The sequence below is a fragment of the Gekko japonicus genome, unplaced genomic scaffold, assembly GCF_001447785.1.
Source record: "Gekko japonicus isolate JY-2015 unplaced genomic scaffold, Gekko_japonicus_V1.1 scaffold389, whole genome shotgun sequence".
Taxonomy (NCBI): Eukaryota; Metazoa; Chordata; class Lepidosauria; order Squamata; family Gekkonidae; genus Gekko; species Gekko japonicus.
Window position 1 is genome coordinate 984,627 of NW_015173685.1, and position 20,592 is coordinate 1,005,218.

The following is a 20,592-nucleotide window of genomic DNA, read 5'->3' on the forward strand; positions in this document are numbered from 1 at the left end:
AAAGAAGGGATATGAGTCAGTGCAGTGATGCTCAGGCATCCCCCAGTGTATTTCCTGCCACAAATTTTCTTCTCCAGACCTGGGGTTGAAATCCAAAGGTCTTGAATGGCACAGAAGAAATACAGGGAATGTCAAGTCGCTCCCTACCAGCTGTAAGGTAAAGGTAAAGGTTCCCTTGCTCGAAAGCCAGTCGAATCCGACTCTAGGGTTGCGGTGCTCATCTCCGTTTCAAAGCCGAAGAGCCAGCGCTGTCTGAAGACGTTTCTGTGGTCATGTGGCCGGCATGACTAAACACCAAGGCACACGGAACGCTGTTCCCTTCCCACCGAAGTGGTACCTATTTATCTACTTGCAATTTCTTGCTTTTGAACTGCTAGGTTGGCAGGAGCTGGAACTAGAGACGGGCACTCACTCCATCATGCGGCACACTCGGGTCTCGAACTGCTGAACTACTGACCTTCCACAGCCTGCAGTTCAGCATCTTAACCACTTGAATGGCACAGAAGAAATACAGGGAATATCAAGTCGCTCCCTACCAGCTGACTGACTAGCTAAACTGTGAGTTTATGCCAGGAAGGTGAGACACAGCCATGTAGAAGAAGAGTCTCACAAGGAGTCTCAAAACAGCTTACAATCCCCTTCCCTTCCCCTCCCCACAACAGGCACCCTGTGAGGCAGGTGGGGCTGAGAGAGCTCTGAGAGAACTGTGACTGGCCCAAGGTCACCCAGCTGGCTGCATGTGGTGGAGGAGGGAATCAAACCCGGTTCTCCAGATAAGAGTCCGCCACTCTTAACCACCACACCACACTGTACCTTCAGCTTGGCCAAAGGGAGAGACTTTCTTGTATTTCTAAGCCAAGCAGCCTGGCTGTGCAGGAAGAGGAGAACCCTCCCCTTTCTTTGGAAACTGGGACACAACAGCATCTCTTCCCCGAAAGCAAAGCCCAGGGGGCTGGCGATTCCAGGCAGCACCCCTTCAGAAGCAGTTGCCTTTATCGCTGGAGGATGCTTGGCTTGGGATCTCCCAATACTGCATGAAACCCACGCGCAGACCTCCTCATGGCTTTTTATGGGTCATGCCATTCATGTGCAAACTTTGCACAATGTCACCCCTATCCTGCCCAACTCAAAGTCAATGTAGTCATCGATCTAACTTTTTTTTTAAGATGAAGAGAATAGAAACAGTGATTCCATCCTAGGTTTATTATCCAGGATCACTCTGGATTCCCTTTGATCTGACCAATCCCAATGGGTCAGACTTCCATCTGAAGCTCAGTGCAGAGGCGGTGGCTGTCCTGTGTGTGGCTCTTCACTACTTTGTGACTGCTTAAGGAGGGAATCAAACCCGGTTCTCCAGATAAGAGTCCGCCACTCTTAACCACCACACCACACTGTACCTTCAGCTTGGCCAAAGGGAGAGACTTTCTTGTATTTCTAAGCCAAGCAGCCTGGCTGTGCAGGAAGAGGAGAACCCTCCCCTTTCTTTGGAAACTGGGACACAACAGCATCTCTTCCCCTAAAGCAAAGCCCAGGGGGCTGGCGATTCCAGGCAGCACCCCTTCAGAAGCAGTTGCCTTTATCGCTGGAGGATGCTTGGCTTGGGATCTCCCAATACTGCATGAAACCCACGCGCAGACCTCCTCATGGCTTTTTATGGGTCATGCCATTCATGTGCAAACTTTGCACAATGTCACCCCTATCCTGCCCAACTCAAAGTCAATGTAGTCATCGATCTAACTTTTTTTTTAAGATGAAGAGAATAGAAACAGTGATTCCATCCTAGGTTTATTATCCAGGATCACTCTGGATTCCCTTTGATCTGACCTAAATTAAAAAAAAAAAGCTCAGTGCAGAGGTTGCTGCTGTCCTGTGTGTGGTTCTTCACTACTTTGTGACTGCTTAGAAGCACTCTCTACGGTGGATGAAAACTGGCAGCCGTTCACCAAGTGGTATGTGGTCATCCACTGGCTCCAGTCTGGTGGAATTCTCTGCCTATTAACATCAGGGTCCTGCGGGATCTGTACAATTCTGCAAGGCCGGTAAGGCACAGATGTTCCGCCAAGCATACGGTTGAGGACAGCGATGGTTTTAACACCAATGGCCATTAACATCAATGGTCTATCCAGTCTGCTAACGAGCTAGAATTGTATTACAGTGCCATATGGGTACTAAATATTTATAGGATTGTGTTTTAAATTACTTATTGGATTTTATGGATAATTGTTGTACACCACCCTGAGCCCACTTGCAGGGAGGGTAGTATAAAAGTCTAATATAATAAATAAATAATAAATAAAGCCCTGGCCATCTGTATTATTTTGTCAGGATAGCTGCCTCCTGTCTCAGAGTCTGAAGCTGCCCTTGCAGCCTCTTGAAACCTCTCTCAGCACCTGCTGGATCTCAAGTTTATCTCAAGGAGAGTGTCCAATGTCACAAAGACATCCCAGAAATAGAAGCAAAACGATGAGGGTGATAAATAAGAGCCACTACAGGCATGATAGGAGCTGCGCTGAACTGCAGGCTGTGGTCGGTCGGTAGTTCAGCAGTTCGAGATCCGGGTGCTGCAAGACGGAGTGAGCTCCCGTCTCTATTTCCAGCTCCTGCCAACCTAGCAGTTCGAAAGCAAAAAATTGCAAGTAGATAAATAGGGACCACTTCAGTGGGAAGGTGGTAACAGTGTTCCGTGCGCCTTGGTGTTTAGTCATGCCGGCCACATGACCACGGAAACGTCTTCGGACAGCGCTGGCTCTTTGGCTTCGAAACGGAGATGAGCACCGCAACCCTAGCGTCGGATTTGACTGACTTTCGAGCAAGGGAACCTTTACCTTTTACAGACATGACACTTAACCATATTTGACAGTAACCATAGTTTGCTGGTTATTCTGTCTCTGTACTTTTTTTTGCATCCTTCCTCCAAGGAGCTGAGACTAATGTAGAGGATGCTTCTCCCTCGCAACCCCCCCCTTTTTGATCCTTGCAACAAACCTGTGAAATAGACACAGAAGGCCTGGAATGAGATCACCCAGTGGGCTTTATGGTTGAGCATCTCCCATGTCCTAGCATGACACTTTAGCCACTATAGGACATTGGCTCTTAAGATCTCAAGTACACATTGGAACCATAGTTTAATTTGTCAAGCTGTGCCCAAACTGTACCATGTGTATAGGGCAGAGGTGGCCAAACTGTGGCTCGGGAGCCACAGGCGGCTCTTTCACACATAATGGGTGCGTTCAGACGGGGGATTTACAACGGTTAGGGTGCCGGTTCCAACCGGTGTACTTACGGGCGTTCACACGGCGAACATCTGCCTCCCGTCCCTAACCATTGTAAATCCTTTTACACCGTTGTACTCTGCCACTAGGTCCCAAGTGGTGGTAAACAGAGTACAACGGTGGCTTCCGATACAAACCGGCATCTGATCGCTCTCCCCCGGTGCCTAGCCACTTCCGTCGGAAGCCTGAGGCTTCCGGCTTTTCCCCGCCATTTTAAAAAAGACTCCTAGCGGTATGCGCTTGGGCGAAGCTTCGCCCTAAGCGTTTGTTTGTTTTTTTAAAAAAAGCCCTTACTGCAGCATTTCGGAGGCGTCGGGGACCTCCGGGAGGCTACTGTGCTCTTTAAACTTTAAAGGTAAGTCCTTACCTTTAAAGTTTAAATCTTCCCAGCCAGTGTTCCCTTGGGCTTGAGGTGGGAGGGAGCAGAGAAAGAAGGCAACTTTAAATGCACTTTCAAAGCACCCCCGATCAGGCCTACAAATATCATTGGACGAACAAATATCATTATCAATATCTATTTTTGAACCCTTTTGTTTTTATTTTTGGCAGTCTCATTTAATGTTCATAAAAAGCAAATTTGCATATTTTCCAATAAAAACATGTCTGTAATATCTGTTCCTGTCATGCGGCTCTCAAACATCTGATGTTTCTTCTATGTAGCTCTTACGTTTGTCAGGGTCAACAGCACACAGGTCCAAACAGACTCTCCAGGAAAAGTTATGTTTTATTGGAATACTGTTCTGTTGCCAAGTGGTACAGGTACATTGTCAGGAATAACGATTAGTGCAAGGGACTCAATACATATACTCTGATGCCTCATCTAGCTAAGCAAATGAAATCCAAGCGCGCGCGTGGGAATTCTCCCGGCGGGACATTACATCATAAATGGGAGACTCTCCCCACCCCCCTGAGAGCAGAAATATTCACATCGATAGTGATAGTGGAATGCAAGCCCTCCCTTCTCTTCAAGGTTACACTGATAGCGCTGTCTGGCTGAGCCAGTTCACACTGGGGAAAGAGCGCGTCCCTTATGTTACCCACGGTAGCTATGCAAAGCAAGCATGTGCGCATGCGGAAAGGTCGGGGACGAAAGAAAACAAAGAAAGCATGGCGGCAGCTGACAACGTTAAGCAAGTATGGCCACCCCTGGTATAGGGGAATGATAGTGGGATAGACAGGCCATTTTGGAAGCAGAAATGTGACGGACAGAAATTGCCTGAATCATGGTCTGCTTAACACTGGCATATTAACTGACATAACATTAACTGAGGGTAGCAGAATCCACTTCGAACCGTGGTTTTCTATCCAAGTTGAGGACCAGTTTTGGTATTCAGACTAGCATCTTAACCATGTATAAGGAAAACAAAGCAGGCCATGTGAAATTGCAATAAATCCTGCAGTGCCCTGATCTCAGTTGGAAGCATGATCCCACCCCACCGCAACTCAGGCACAGGACCTCCATCTCTGATGGATTTAATTTCAGCTGGCTCTGCTGTAACTAGCCAGCCACGGCTTCCAGTGCTCTGGCTAGAATATCTGGGGTGGAGTCTGGCCAGCTGTCCATTAACAGATACAGTCAGTGTGCTGCTGACAGCCCAGTCCAACATCGGGACAAGGATCGCCTCCTGAGGGATGCCGCGTACCAGAAGATAATGTGGAGAAACCCTCTTCCCAAGCACCACCCTCTGTCCCCAACCACAGAGAAAGGAGATCAGCCATTGCAAGGTTGTCCCCCGTATCCCCATGACAGCGAGGTGGTGGTTCATAAGATCACAGTCAACCACATCAAACACTGCTGTTAAGCTGAGCACAACAACAGTGCTGACCCGCCTCAATCCAAGTGTTTCCGGAGGTCATCCTTGAGGGCGACCAGCACCATCTCTGTCCCATAGCCAGAGTGAAAGCTGGACTGGAATGGATCCAGAAAAGAGGCATCATCCAGGAAAACGTGGAGTTGTTCTGCTACTTCCCTCTCAATTACCTTGCCCAGGAACAGAAGGTTCGATACTGGGCAGTAGTTGGCTGGAACTGTAGAGTCCAGAGGTGGTTTTTTTCCAGAGCTGTCTCACCACTGCCTCCTTTAAAGACTTAGTGATGCTATTAAGCTTTGACTTCAGGCCATGTTTAATTAGAGCTACTGTTCATCTTTGGTCCAATTTTCTTCTCTATAAAGTAGCCTACCTTAGGTTCCAGCTTCTCCCACCTCCTTTAAATGCCCTCTAACTAAGAAGACTTGCAGGTTTTGGAAGCTATATTATTTATCCTCATTTGAAACCGGGGATGTGACTAAATAATAGATCATTGTTTCTGAAAATGGCTGACTCTTCATAATTTTATTTTTTTTCCTACCGCTCATCTGCCCTTGTGCAAAAGCTTAAATATTCATGCCTATTAGTGGGGGGGATTGTGTATTGCCTTCCAAAATGCTAAGCAACCCTTCAGCATGATCTTTGTGTGGTCCAAAGAGAAATCATTTCCAAAACAAATTCAGACAAGCCTTAAATTAATCAAAGAGAAAATAGTTAGTGGTGGTGAGTGTGTGTTTTAAAGGAAATCAAAAGACGATGTCAGTTTGCTTGGGAAGCTTGGCTGGTTGCCACATCTCTTTTGCTGCAAGGAGCCAAGGATCTTTAAGGTGGTCTAAATTAGCTTTCCTTTCAAAAGCTCTCTCATGAATATTTCAGATCTTAATTCTGAAATCTAGCTTGTGAAAAACAATGGGATTGATATTCTACTGTAAGACAGGTAAATAGATGGAACAGCTCTAAAAGATGTAGGATGGAAGTTCCAATGTTCCCTCTAAGCTGTGAAGTCTTGTGAGCAGAAATTCTACTTTGTGAGCTATTGGCATTACAGTTGTGAGTGAGCAATTTGGCTATTGCATAAATTAGTTTGCTCTGGAACCATCCTTCCTGAGCAAAGACAAAACTGTGTGAGCTGGAGGCTAAAAAACTGTGAGCTAGCTCACACTAACTCAGCTTAGCGGGAACACTGGATGAAACTACAGTGACCAGATCATTCGACCACCCTTCCTCACTGCTGGTTATCTAAACAGTTGTTTGCATTGAGCGTGATCGCAATTTAAAGGTTTTGTCCATCTTTTCTCATCACTTAGCCCTGGTGTCTAAAAACTGGCATACCCGAGCCAATAAGGAAATCAGGAGGGATGTTTTTACCATATCTGTGATGCAGAAACAGCACTTGGCATGAAGTTGACTAGACATTACAACTGAGTCCAGTCCTACATTCTAATTCAGATGGGTTCCTCAAATATTAACATATAATTATGTTGAGAAGTCCCATACACCATAGTACTTGCCACGGGGACCTGGGCCATCACACTGTAAATCAGAGCCTTTTCCTACAACCACTTTGAATGTAGCAAGGTGGCCCACAAACTCACAGCATAATGCAGTGATCATTGGGTAAGTGCTGGTGGTGGAGGCAAGATCAGTCAGCACATGCAGAACATTTTGGGTGTCATCCTAATGACAAATGTGCTCTGATCCAATGTCAGGTAACATTAAAAATCATTTTCTATTTTGCAAACACGTGGCTTTCACCCCAAATACCTTATAATCTAGAGTTCAGAGAAGACACCAGTAGAAGAAGCAGACTCCATTTCAGGCCAATAACTTTTAATTGACCCATTGAGGAAATAAAATCAAATAAAATGCTGTCTCCCAACAAGGAAACTGTGCAAGCCCGTTGCCTGAACGCTTGTCTTGTGATTCCATGAGATCTCCCCAAATCTGGGAAAATGGGATGACCAGAATATATGAGCCATTAACACACATTCTTGCATACTTAGCTAATGTCCAAAAGAATACTGAACCATCTGATAGGACTATCAAATAGCCTTCCTGAGTCAATTAGCAAAGAAAGGTTTACATATTACAAATTAACATAGCCCCCAAAGGAACTCCAGATGAGGTAAGTAACCCTACTCATCATCTAGCATCACATGACCAGAAAGCCTGTGGAGTTCAGAATTTTTTAAAAAATAGCTTACCAAACTAAGATCAAACTGCGATCCACCACCACATAGCTGCATGGATGGACAATGCTCTCTGTACAGAATCGGCAACATACGATTTAACCATGCTCCCCTTCTTTCTCCCTCTCACCATTTCACCCGTCCATGAGATTTCAGACCCTCATTCTCTTATCCTTCAACTTTGTCCCCAGCTCTGAAACGTTCCCTCCCTCAAGCCTTTCCTCCCAGACTTTCTCCCCATGCTCTCTGTCCAACCCACGCCAAGCTGGCTCAGTCCAGTTGCCTCTCCTTCTTTTCTTTCTCTTGGCCCCTTCATTGAAACCACCCTCTTCCTTTGTACCAGTCAAATGTTCCCATTCTAGAACCGTCTCCTGTTCCCTGCATCTCCCCCACTCTTCCTGCCAGCCGTTTGCATGCCCTCTCCCCTTCTTCGATCTCTCTCTACAAGTCTGTCTTTGCCCTCTTCCTTGGGGACATTGAACATGTGACCACACATGTTCTGCTGAGTTATATGGAGATGGGATGTTTCCGGATATCACTACTGCTCACACAAGGAGTTGTGCTGTTTGCACTTCTTTTCTTCCCTTTATCCGCCTTTTAGCCAACAAAAGTATTTAGAGACTTGCCTCTCCACTCTCCTGAATCTCTTTCCTCTGCACACATGTAGTCAAGTCAAGTCAGCCTTTATTGGCATAAATTATCAGTACCATTTATACATTTAAAACCAGTTAAAACTCATATATACAATTCTAAAAGAACCTTTGGCGCAGCTTTAAAGCCAAGCAGAGAAACTTAGCCACCTTCCAGGGCCGGCTCACCCACTAGGCAAACTAGGCATTTGCCTAGAGCGCTGGGCCCTGGATGGGGCGCCAAGCTGTGCCTCCCCCCCTTTGGTGGCAGGGGCGGGGGGGAAGAGGCGGTGGTGGTGGCAAAAGGGTGGCTGGCTCCAGAGGTCTCCAGGCCCCACTGGGAGGTTGGCATCTGCACCACAAGGCAGCCTCGCCTAGGGCACAGAAACACCTCGAGCCGGCCCTGCCACCTTCTCTGTGATGTCCGAACTGAAATGTCTTAAAAGTCTATTCATTTTAAGTGCATCAGAGCAAGCACCCATGCTGGTTAAAAGAGAGTGTAAGTAAGTGATCCTTAGGTCCATATACAAATTGCAGTGCAGGAGAACATGAGTGATAGATTCCACACATTTCGATCTGTAAGGGCAGTATCTGGCCAGTACCAATTTTCCCCCAAGAACAATCACAAAGGGGATCTGAGTAAGGAATCTTTCTTAATCTTCCCTTCACAGACTTACAATCCTAAAAACAGAATTGGGGATGCCCTTGTGAAGTCACCTACTTGAGAAACCCCTTGTTTTCATTGTTGGTTAGTATTTTGGATAGCTTTATTGTACCTGAGCTCCTTTTGGAACCCCAAGCTGGGTAGGCAACAAATGAATGAATAAATTAGTTTGCTGCGGAGGGTGGTTCATGCCACAATGCACTGAGACAATATAATTGTGTGGATTATCCCAGATGTTGGGGGTAGCGGAAGGAGAGCCACAAGCTCTTACTTACTACATGAAACAGAAGGGACTGCACTCCGCAGAAGTACTGAAATAGGGCTAGAAGCATTTCCATATGAGAAACTGAACAGCACAATGCATCCTACATAGGGCTGCCATCCTCCAGGTGGGGTCTGGAAATCCCCTGGGATTACAACTGATCCCCAGACTGCAATATCCATTATACCCTGCAAAAGACCCCAAGACCTGTCCTTCCCAGGCTACATGGCCAAATCTCCAGGGATTTCCCAACTCACAATTGGCATCCCTAATATACAGACCTAAGCATTATCAGTAAATCAAACTAATGAGTTTGATCCATCGCCTGTTTGTAAAAAGAAAAGAAAACATTCCAACACCCTGTGGGCCAAATCACAGTTTAAAGAAGACTTATGTTTGCTAGGATAGATCTCCAAATGCATAAATGGATTAAATGGAACTTTGCTTTTTCACTCCAACCTGTGTCCAATGTTCTTTTTTAAAAAATGGCTAATGGGATTGAATCAAATTGCCTTTGTATTATCCAACTCATTCCAAGGAGAATTAGTTAATGTTTAGGTTAGTTGATTTTTTTAAAAAGTCAGCAGACCTTAGTCCTATTGGGTTTTGGCACAGCCAGAGTGGCACTGGTTCTGCTGGGCACATTGCACTGGTTCTGCTGCTTGCCTTGCAAACATGCCTCCTTCCCACACCTCACTTTATGCTGCGGAGATTCTCTGGGAGAATTTGCTGGGGACATTGTATGCCTGCCTTGTTCTTTCCCACCACTCTTTGAGTGCCCACAGAATTGGACCCCCTGGTTCAATCTTTTTGGAACTTGGGGGTTCTTTTTGGGGAGAGGCTCTAGCAGCTACACTGCACATTTGGTGCCTCTACCTCAAACCCCTTCCCCCCAGCCCACTGAATATGCCCTAGGAGATTTGCCATTGACTATAATGGCCCCATAGGGTATAATGGAGCTGAAAAATTCGGGATGCCCGAATTTTACCCGAATTCCAATATTATACTGATATTGGAATTCAGGTTTTCAAAGCAATGCCAAATTTTGAAGGGTCCAAAAACCCCGAATCTGAAAAATACAGATTTTTTTCCCTTGCACATCCCTACTTAAAATCAGGCCTGTAGCCAGAAAAAAAAACTAGAGGGGGGATGAGTGTGGTGGGGAGGAGGAGGGAAAGAATGGCCTCATAGGGTATAATGGAGCTGAAAAATTTGGGATGCCCGAATTTTACCCGAATTCCAATATTATACTGATATTGGAATTCAGGTTTTCAAAGCAATGCCAAATTTTGAAGGGTCCAAAAACCCCGAATCTGAAAAATACAGATTTTTTTCCCTTGCACATCCCTACTTAAAATCAGGCCTGTAGCCAGAAAAAAAAACTAGAGGGGGGATGAGTGTGGTGGGGAGGAGGAGGAAAGAGACTGTCTCCCTCATTGGCAAAGCCTGGGAGGGAGGAGTGAAGGAAAAACCCTCTCTCATTGGCAGAAGACTTGTGACAGATTTCACAACAACCCCTACTGCTGATTGGAGGGACATGACAAATGATTGGTGGGGCTCCATACCTTTGTGCACCACCATGGCTACAGGCCTGCTTAGAATTGTACATAAAGGGTACTTATTGCTTTGAGAACATGGATAATAACAATTTGAATACAGTCCAATCCACTGTAATCACTGGATACTTCTTATCATCATTATATTAATGGGACCATCAATCACATGGTTTGGATCTATCTTGGTTGAAGGCCCTAAAGTGCAATCCCTTGACGTTAATGGGGCCAACTTTTTCATGCTCACCCAACAGTAATATATTTTAAGTACATTGTATATTCTGATGGGGTCATTTTTACAACAACCGCATTGAACAGAAATGAAAGGAGTTTAGAAGGTGCTATACTATTTTCTTTTTCATCTCTGGTATCTTTGTGACTGTTTTAGTCCTGTATGGCCAAAGGAAAAAACTTTATAAAGGGTTGATCTCCCTTTCTCTTTCTCTCTCTCTTACACACACACACATAGGTGGTGTCATGCTCATGAACTTAGCAAAGTTTTGGTTTTTACTTACTTTGCCATTCATTTGACCTCCCTCTATACACAAACCAGATTAGTTAAGTACACATTTTTTTCAGACAATGGTTCAACAAACTAAACAATCATTGATTCTGGTTCACAATAAATATCACTTCAGCATATAATGTACAGTCAATAGTTATGCTGATTTGCTCTATCATTTACGCTCGATATATCTAATCTCCCAAGAACATTGATGGATGTCAATATCTTGTATGGTGGTATCGCTCATTCTGTGCTAGTGCTGCAGTTTCTATGTCTCTTGTACCTGGGATGTTAGATTGTCATACATCTTTATCCTCCTCTTTGTCCTTAACAAAGACTTCCTGAAAGACCTTGAAATTAGATGGATTTCTGATGATGGAACCATTTCCTATCTGTGTTGGGCCTTTGGATCCCTGAGGTTCCTTTATTGTCACTAGAGTTACATCAGAGACAGTTGCTAATTTCCTTTCCTCCTTGTGTGGCACAAAGACTGTCTCCTTGTCATGCATCACAGGCTCCTTGTCGTCATGTTTTCCATTTATACAGACTTTCATGTTTAGCTTGCTCTTCCCCTCTGTTGGATTGAAATCAGAGTCATCTCATGGTCAGAGGAGAGTATTCTGGTGCACAGGTGGAAATGTTTTCATTGAATGTCATTGCTGCAAGCACATGACCAGTTCTGTTATGTGGAGTAACTGTTGAGAAACCTGTATATTACCTACATGACTTGCAATACAGAGGATCTTCACGTTTCTAATGGTTCCTGTGAATCTTTAGGCTTCTCCATTGGCTTTGATTTAGACTGGTGTTATATTCCTGTGAGCAAACCTAGCATTATTTAACTGTGCCAAAGACCCTTCCTTGAAAAGGAAGACCATTCTCTGGTTGGTTGGTTGGTTGGTTGGTTGGTTAGTTTGTCTTTCCTCTTCTTTAATCTGATTAAAGGTCCTTGACTAAAAGTCCTGAGCATTCAAAACCCCATCTGTTAAGTAGCATCATCTGGACACAAGACTAAACCAATGGAAAAATCTTGCAACAGCAAAGGTAAAGTTGGAAATCTGTCAGATAAAAGGGAATAAAACGTGCTTGTGATGAGACAATGATGAAAAATTATCTAGGTACTGTGTTAAAAACCTATTACTAAGGCTATTATAAAGAGGACACTCCAACAAAATAGGTATTATTAAAGTACCAATTTTCCCCCAAGAACAATCACAAAGGGGGTCTGAGTAAGGAATCTTTCTTAATCTTCCCTTCATAACAGGAGTGGGCTCCATTGGCTTTCATTTAGTGTTATTTTCCTGTGAGCAAACCCAGCATGATTTAACTGTGCCAAAGACCCTTCCTTGAAAAGGAAGACCATTATCTGGTTGGTTGGTTGGTTGGTTTGGAATTCAAAAGCAGAAATGATTTGGTCCAGTTTTGGAATGACTGCTGTAGCAGATGCAGATTTTACTGTCTTCATGTCAAGGCATTAAACCATGTCAGTGCACATGGCAGGTTAATATAGTCTTAAAGTGATGTCTGAATGCAGTTTGAGTCTCAGGCATGAATGGCAGAATCAAGGCTTGATAGGAATGGAGCAATGAATGCAGCAATACGTTGCAATCCTGTGGACACTTTCCTGGGAGGGTGCTCAATGGAATAACATGGGATTTGCTTTTTGAGTAGACCTGCTTAGGTTTTCTTCCCCTAAATTTGCAATCCTTGCTGTTTTGAATTTGAATTGTTGAAGAAGTCTCTGGTCACTGATTGAGGGGGGGTGCACTTCATAACAATATAAATGGATATGTTCCCATCCCCAAACAATTGCCAAGGCCTTACTTTCTCTCTGCCAGTATTACTGCTCTGTGTCAGTTAATGCTCTGACTGCATATGCTATGACACAAAAGCCTGTTGCACCCTCCAAGTCTCATCAGAAATGCATGTATAATTATTTCATAGGGTTTGTTAACATGCCATTGTAGCTGTGCTGATTAATTTTTATTGCTTGGAAAGCTCTCTGTTGTTTCTGGGCTCCTCCCCACTCTACATTGTCTGTTGAGCATTGTAGCGAATCTGATTGTGGAATAATTGGGGATAATTCTTGAGACACAGTTGATTAATCCTAGAAGGTTTATAATCTTGTTTTCGGCGCTTGATTCTTTTTTGCTTCTTCAACAGCTAGTGTTTCATTAGGTCTGATGAGATCTCGTCTTTAGAAAACATGGAGGATCTTTTGTTCGATTCAGGTTTTCCCATAAGAGTGATATTTTCTTCTCACTTGCTAAAATTCTGTTCTTAATTGGCAGTCAGGTTCTTCTTGAGATCCGACCGTGATGGCACTGCTCAGATTTTACATTCTTAGTGTTCCTGACAATGATTCGTAATTGACATCCTAGAAAGTCTTTGGCACTGAGATTATCAGCAGCAGAAATATTCCAGAATATCACCCTGATTCACTGTCAGGAGTCCTTAGGAGGAAAAACCTGGCCAATTACATCATTATTTACAGTGTTACTACATCATTATTTATGGCAGATCTCAAAGAGAATGTGACTTTGCATTACAAGTAATGTTTCAATAGCTAACTGTGCCATCCTAAACAGATTTGCACTCTTCTAAACTCATTGACTTGACTAGATTTAGAAAAGTGGGTTTGCTAGTCCTGACTCTATGGAGAAATGGTGTGCTTTTGTTGTATTAAAAGTGCAGAACTGCAAAGTCACTAATGCAGCAATTGCACCCTTACCGTTAAAAAAAAGAAAAAGAAAAGAAAAAGAAAAGTGTGACTCTGCTAAGAATGACATTGTCATTCTTAAATAAGGCCAGCATGTATGTGGAAACTGCTTTGAGATCACTCCTGTTGAAATGGAATATATAAATACCATAAATGACATGTTTTTCTAGCCTGTTTGCTGGATTAGCCATTTATATGACTACAGGAAGATAAATTTCGATGTCACTGTGGAATGTAGGTGCTATAACATCAAGTGTTCAATTATTCAGCCCAGTCTATGATAGTCTGTGCTTAAGGTTTGTAGAAATCCTACGCATTTGAACTCAAGCACTAGAAGTACTGAATGATATTTTGAGACATGCAATTCCATGTCATCTTTAATCTATTTTGTTCCATTGTTTAAGAGGGGAAATAGAACACACTGATCTGGAGTTAGTTGTGTCTTTATTGACTGCTGGTATAATAGTTTAGCTCTGAGGTGAAGTAGCTAACAGGGGAGGTGGGTGGAAGGCGGCTTCAGGCAGCTATGGGTAGTAGCCCCAAGTGACACCCCTTGTTGATTCGTCATTGCAGCAGTTATGTGTTTGAGTGCCAGACAGTCCTGCAGACCTGTCCTGGTGAAATGATTCTGCTTTAGTTTCATCCCAGGTTCTAGATATGCTTATTTTAGTTCCATATCAAGTCAGCTACATATTGTTCTTGTCGTCTATGGGCCGACTAGACATTTCCATGCTGGCCATTTGCGCGGATCCCTTGGAGCAGTTTGATCCAGGTACTGTCACAATCACTGAGATCTCACTTTTGCAACTGGATTGATCTGCAGTGTTCCATGACCTATGACTTGATCTCTTTATCCAGTGTTTTCAAATGCACCATACATTGCTAATTGCCTTGGCCCGGTGTGGTATCCATTGACCGGCTATACCTTTACACTTTGCTTGGCTTCTCTAATCTGAAATCTATGTTTGTGTTAAGGTTAAGGCCATCTGTGGGGAGGCATGTGAGGACAATTTGGAAGTCATCTTCATCTCTTGTATCTTGAGTACATCAGATATGACAGATGTGCACAATTTTCTCACATTCGTTTTTGTTTTCAAAGCACTGTTTATTTGCACTGTTATCATCACGTGGGCTAGTTTTGATTAGGTTCATTTTGTCTGCATTAATTTCAACTGGAAACAGATTTTTTTAATGTCATATTTGAATAAAATTCTCTCTGTTTATACCATGCACCAAACTGATCCCCCGGTTACATTTTACACTCGTGGTGGGGGGGGGGGAAGATCCCAGTTCTAGAGGCAATTAAAAGTGAAGCACATTTCTGACTGTAATGCACAGCAGAACTGGAGGGGAGAACTGCTTATACAGAATAAAGAAATCCTTCCCCATGACACTGAGCCAACACTGGTTCTCAAAACACTATGGAAAGAAAGACCTCTCAATAAAATTCTCTGTCCAAAGGCTGGAGACCTCCAAAGTCAGTTTCATATCTCCTGATCTCCCCTGGCTCTCTTCCTTGCTCTCTGTTCTACTTCCGCAGCTTTCCAGGCATCAGGGAAATGAATGAAATGTCCTGAATGTCATTTGTTCATCAATTCATTGTTATTCCTGTTTGTTAATGTTGCAAAAATGAATGTAAACAAATGGGATTCTTTTCAGCTTTTTAAAAAAAAAATGTTCAGAAACCAATACATCATAAACGTCACCACATAGGGCAGGCCAGAGCTTTTTACCCGATGCCATCCAAGGTCCAGAAATACATTTTGTAATCTCTCTGTCAATCTTTTTCCACCTTGTGCCTACGCTACCATCTGGATGCGCTTCACATCATGGAACAACGGCATCACATCATGGAACACTGGAGAATTGACCGTTTGTGTCTCCTTCTGTCTGTGGCACAGAAAGTATTTCACTCTTTTTTTATATCACTGTGTTTTGCTAGTCTGTTTCTGTCTTTGGTTTTCCATCTCTTTGGCATGTAATATTGAAATCTGTGCTCAGTTAATTTTTGGGGTTGCCAGTCCCCAGTTGGGGGCAGGGGATCCCCTGGTTTGGAGGCCCTCCCCGCACTCCAGGGTTATCAGAAAGTGGGGGAGGGGAAATGTCTACTGGGTGCTCCATTATACCCAATGTATAACAGTCCCCATAGGGTATAATGGAGAATTTATCTACGGGTATCTGGGGCTCGGGGGGGGGTTGTTGTTGTTTTTTAGGTAGAGGCACAAAATTTTTGGCATAGCATCTTGTGCCTCTCCTAAAAAAATACCAAGTTTCAAAAAGTTTGGACCAGGGGGTCCAATTCTATGAGCCATAAAAGAAGGCACCCCCATCCTCCATTATTTCCAAAGGAGGGAAGGCATGTAAAAGAAACACAGTCCCTTTAAATGTGATGGCCAGAACTCCCTTTGGAATTCAGTCATGCTTTTCCCCTGGCTCCACCCCCAGTCTCCTGGCTCCACCCCCAAAGTCCCCAGATATTTCCTGATTCAGACCTGGCAACCCTTTTTGTTGTTCAGTCGCACAGTTGAGTCCGACTCTTTGCGACCCCATGGACCAGATCACGCCAGGCCTTCCGGTCTTCCGCCATCCTCTGAAGCTTGCTCAACTTCATGTTCGTTGCATCTATGACACTGTCTAACCATCTCATCCTTTGCCGTCCCCGTCTTCTTTGACCTTCCTACAACCCTAGTCACTTTTATTTGTCTGAAACACTAACTTAACTTTATAGAACAAAACTGGACAGTCCTTCCTTCTAGCTCCCTGCTCCCTGTCTCTTGCTTTCTGAGTCCTCCCTTCCTGTGTATGAGGGATTCCTTGTCTTAAAGTGACAGACAAATCTGAAAACCTCAGGGAGTGGATCAGGGATATACCTGCCCATGAATGGTCTCACTCCCACCATTCACACTGCACCTGTAGTCTCCCCCTCTGCTGATGCAAATACTGCTGTGCCTGCTGCCTCTGCCGTCATTGCTGGCTGACTCCAAACAGCATTCCCTAAAGGGCCAGCAAGAACCAAAGGGAAGCTCCCAGGCCCCTCCCACCCAGTACCTCCCAGATGGCAGCGCAGGACATTCCAGTAAGAGCTGACATGACTGCCCAAATTCCTCCTCCTTCCTCCCTCTTCCCTCAAGCACAAGAAGCGCTCCTCTCTCGGCATGTAGCTGAATTTCTCCTCTCTGTGTTTCTCCAATACCTTAAAACCATTTTTTCCATTAAGACATTATTAATGTACTTTGTGTGTGTGTGTGTGTGATTTGTTTGAAGTTTAAAAAAGCCGCGACAAGGTTTGTGATCTAGCATTTACTAAGCCAAACTGACAACAGTTTGCAGCTACCTTCCAACAGATTAAATAAAACATTACGTACACGCCACCAACATTTACGTACAATAGGGATATTGGTATTAACCCTGTGCACATGACATATAAGGGGATAGGGCACTGTGCATACGGGAACAGGGTGAGAGAACACCCTTTCTCCTCTTATATGGATACAAGGCTTACGTACATCTGAAAGGTAAGCATGTAGGCTCTGTCCTTCTGATCAGGAGTGCTACTTTCTCAGGATTGTCCCTGATCTGTCCATGTGTAGGCATTGTGCCTCCACTGGGACAAATGGGTTTCGTTAGCAGTAAGGCCAGGGCATGTGATCATGAGCAGGGGTGAAGTCAGCATGCTTACTTCTGTTCCCCCATCAATATGCATTGTCCCTGTACGCACGCATGTCAACACTGTGCTGAGTACACAGATACCACTGGAGAACGCGCCAGGACCACTTTGAAGGTTGGAGGAGTTGTAGATCTCCTCCAGGGATGTCATAATTATGTAAAGGTTAAGGTTCCCTTGCTCGAAAGCCAGTCGAGTCCGACTCCAGGGTTGCGGTGCTCATCTCTGCTTCAAAGCTGAAGAGCCAGCGCTGTCCAAAGACGTTTCCGTGGTCATGTGGCCGGCATGACTAAACACCAAGGCGCACGGAACACTGTTACCTTCCCACCGAAGTGGTACCTATTTATCTACTTGCAATTTCTTGCTTTCGAACTGCTAGGTTGGCAGGAGCTGGAACTAGAGACGGGAGCTCACTCCATCATGCGGCACCCGGGTCTCGAACTGCTGAACTACCGACCTTCCACAGCCTGCAGTTCAGTGTCTTAACCACTTGAGCCACCGCAGCTCATGATTATAAGCACGTGTTATTAAGTCTATCATTAAAATAATGTTTAAAATGTTTTATTACTCCTATGTTAAATAAATGGTTGATATTAAAAGATACTTATTGATGGTTCTCTTGTAATTAGCATGATCCTGCTGATATAGGTTGGCTGAGTGATTAATGTGAGGTGCAAAAACTGATCAAAGTGTAGCAGAAGCTTTATTCAGGGACTGACATACTTGATCAAGAAGATTAGAGATAGAGACATATCTCTAGCTCTATCACTAGCTGAGAGAGAGAGATGGGGAGTTGAGGAACTTCCAAGAAGAAGCAGGATATTGCCCTCAGGGTAGCAATCTGGAGAAAGATGAGGAATGAGAGACTTATCTGGAAAGAAGGTGCTGACCTCACTATCCTATCTAACTGGCTTTTCCTCATGCCACCCCCAGCAAGGTCTTTATCTCTTCTTGTTGTACACCAGACATTGCTTACGCCAACAATATAAAGTGTACTCAAATACTAAAAAAGAAAAGACAAGCCACTGTGTATGAAACAGAGAGAAAGGGTGAGAGTGTCAAACATCCTAGGCAAAGAAGAAGAAGGAGAAGGAGAAGGAGAAGGAGAAGAAGAAGGAGAGAAGAGATTGGATTTATACCCCGCCCTTCACTTGGAGTCTCAGAGTGGCTTACAAACTCCTTTCCCTTCCCCTCCCCACAACAGACACCCTTTGAGGTGGGTGGGGCTGAGAGAACTCTGACACAAACTGCTCTTTTTCAAGGACAGCTGTGCCAGAGCTTGTGACTGACCCAAGGTCACATCAGCAGGTGCAAGTGGAGGAGTGGGGAGTCAAACCTGTTTCTCCCAGATTAGAGTCCGCACACTTAACCACTACACCAAACTGGCAAGTCAGCTGAGCTGGACAGCAAGCGAGATGAGGCCTGGGCACAAGTGGCACAGAGTCTAGCTCCCAAGTCTAACACGGTGTAGGTAATTTGGCGGCAGCACCAGATTAATGGGCGAATCCAGAAGTCGTAGTCCAAAACATGGTCCAAAGGTCACACGTCAGGGGCAGGGGCAGCAGCAAGGTCAGGAGTCAAGTGATGGTTTGCTTCCACAGCCAGTCTCTCCCTTTCTCCGCCCTTTATAACAGAGACACTCATCTCACGGCTGAATTCTATCGTGCAGGTGCGCGCACACCCATCCTCACTGTCTGGATCCAGATGTTGCTGGACTGCTAATCATGCACTCTGCCATCTTTCCTGCATCTCGTGTTGAGCCCTCCTTTATCTGCACCCCAACGGTTCTGGAGATGGGGGGAGGCGAGGAGGATGGTGGGATGCTCCCTTATACTGAGCTATGGGGCCGTACAGCTGGGATACTGGTGTCACTCTGTGAATTGTTGGTTGGCAGGGCAGAAGTAGCTTCCTCCTGCAGGCTGTCTGTAACCGGCTGTGGGCTGGGACTTTCTCCACATGCCCATTCTTCTTCTAAAAAGTCCTCCGCCCCTTCAGGGTTAACTGTGCCCGGCTGACCCACGACAGACAGACTGACGGAGACTGAGACAGAGAGATTGAATATCCTGGACCGCAGTTCTCTAATCCCACTCTCAGAAATTATATCACAGACTCATTGCAAGCCTGTTGGGGGAACTGCCTCTTTTGTGCAGGCACGGATTAAGATACTACAAATGGTCTCCTTGTAAACTAGGTCCCTGATATTGCTTTATAACAGTGTCTCTCAACTGGTGGGACGCAGAAGTAGTCTAGGTGGCACACAGAGTTTTCATAATAGTTCTTCTTCCCATGCCCACTTACAAGTGTGATGTGCTGTCTCCCGCCAATTTTTCCTGTCATGGATTATCCCTTTGTGACCTTTTGTCATGGTAGTAGGGATAACAGAATGCCTGTAAAAATGAAAATGTCCTTGCCAGAAAAAGTGGGCTTTTTTTCTATCACACTGGGACTTTGATGTTTGATAGATGGTATGGTGTATTCGAAAAGGCTTACATGAATCGCCGCATTGACTCTCCATGATAAGCTCGAGCCAGAGGAAGGCTCCACCGAGCCAACTTGCTATTGGTCGCTCCACAACAGCGACCAATCAGAACCGATCTAACAGATGGATTGGTTGGGATGTAAGATACGAATGGTTGAGAACCTCTGCTTTATACAAAAAGTATACTGGGTTCTGATTTCAAAAAGAGATCACAGGAAAATAGACATAAGTACATGCCTTACTACTAACCTCGATGGCACATCTTGGAATCTGGGACAGTGCAGAGATGGTCTTGCCTTGCACTGGGTAGCCAACTGGTCCTCTCTAAGTCTCAGATTCTATGGTCAATGTGTTATGCAAAATTGTTAGGTAGCTTCCACACCACCTAGAAACCTGGGAATTTGGCGCCTATATAATTCACGTCTCTCTGAAAAGTATTGCAAGACCTTTTTTTAGTTCTCCCTCAGCATGGGTGAAATGAAGAGTTACCTGTATATGGTTACAGTACTTCCAGAGTGCCTAGAAAGCTGAGATTTGCTGCATAAACAGCCTCAGATCCCCTGACCAGTGGGCAGCTCTGTCATAGCCCATGTTGTATAGCTGACCTTCCAGTAGAAGCGAACAATCTAAAACAAAGAAAGCCAAGCCAAATGTAGTAAGAAGTGTTGGGTTATGGAATATTGGGGTGGCATGTCATGTAACGGGGGCTTTGACCTACTTGCTTAACTTGTAGGTCTTCCAGGGTGTCTGGTTGGCTATGGGATGCTGGACTAGATGGGCCATTGGTCTGACCTAGCATGGGAGCTCTTATATTCTCTATAGTAGACACCAGGAATATGAATCTTTGC

General features: G+C 44.7%; 1 protein-coding gene across 1 annotated transcript in view; it reads left to right on the plus strand.

Moving 5' to 3' along the window:
• The window catches only part of GRIN3A (glutamate receptor, ionotropic, N-methyl-D-aspartate 3A), a 177,080-nt gene that overhangs the window by 57,529 nt on the left and 98,959 nt on the right, over positions 1–20,592 (plus strand). The gene's annotated exons all lie outside the window — the stretch shown is intronic.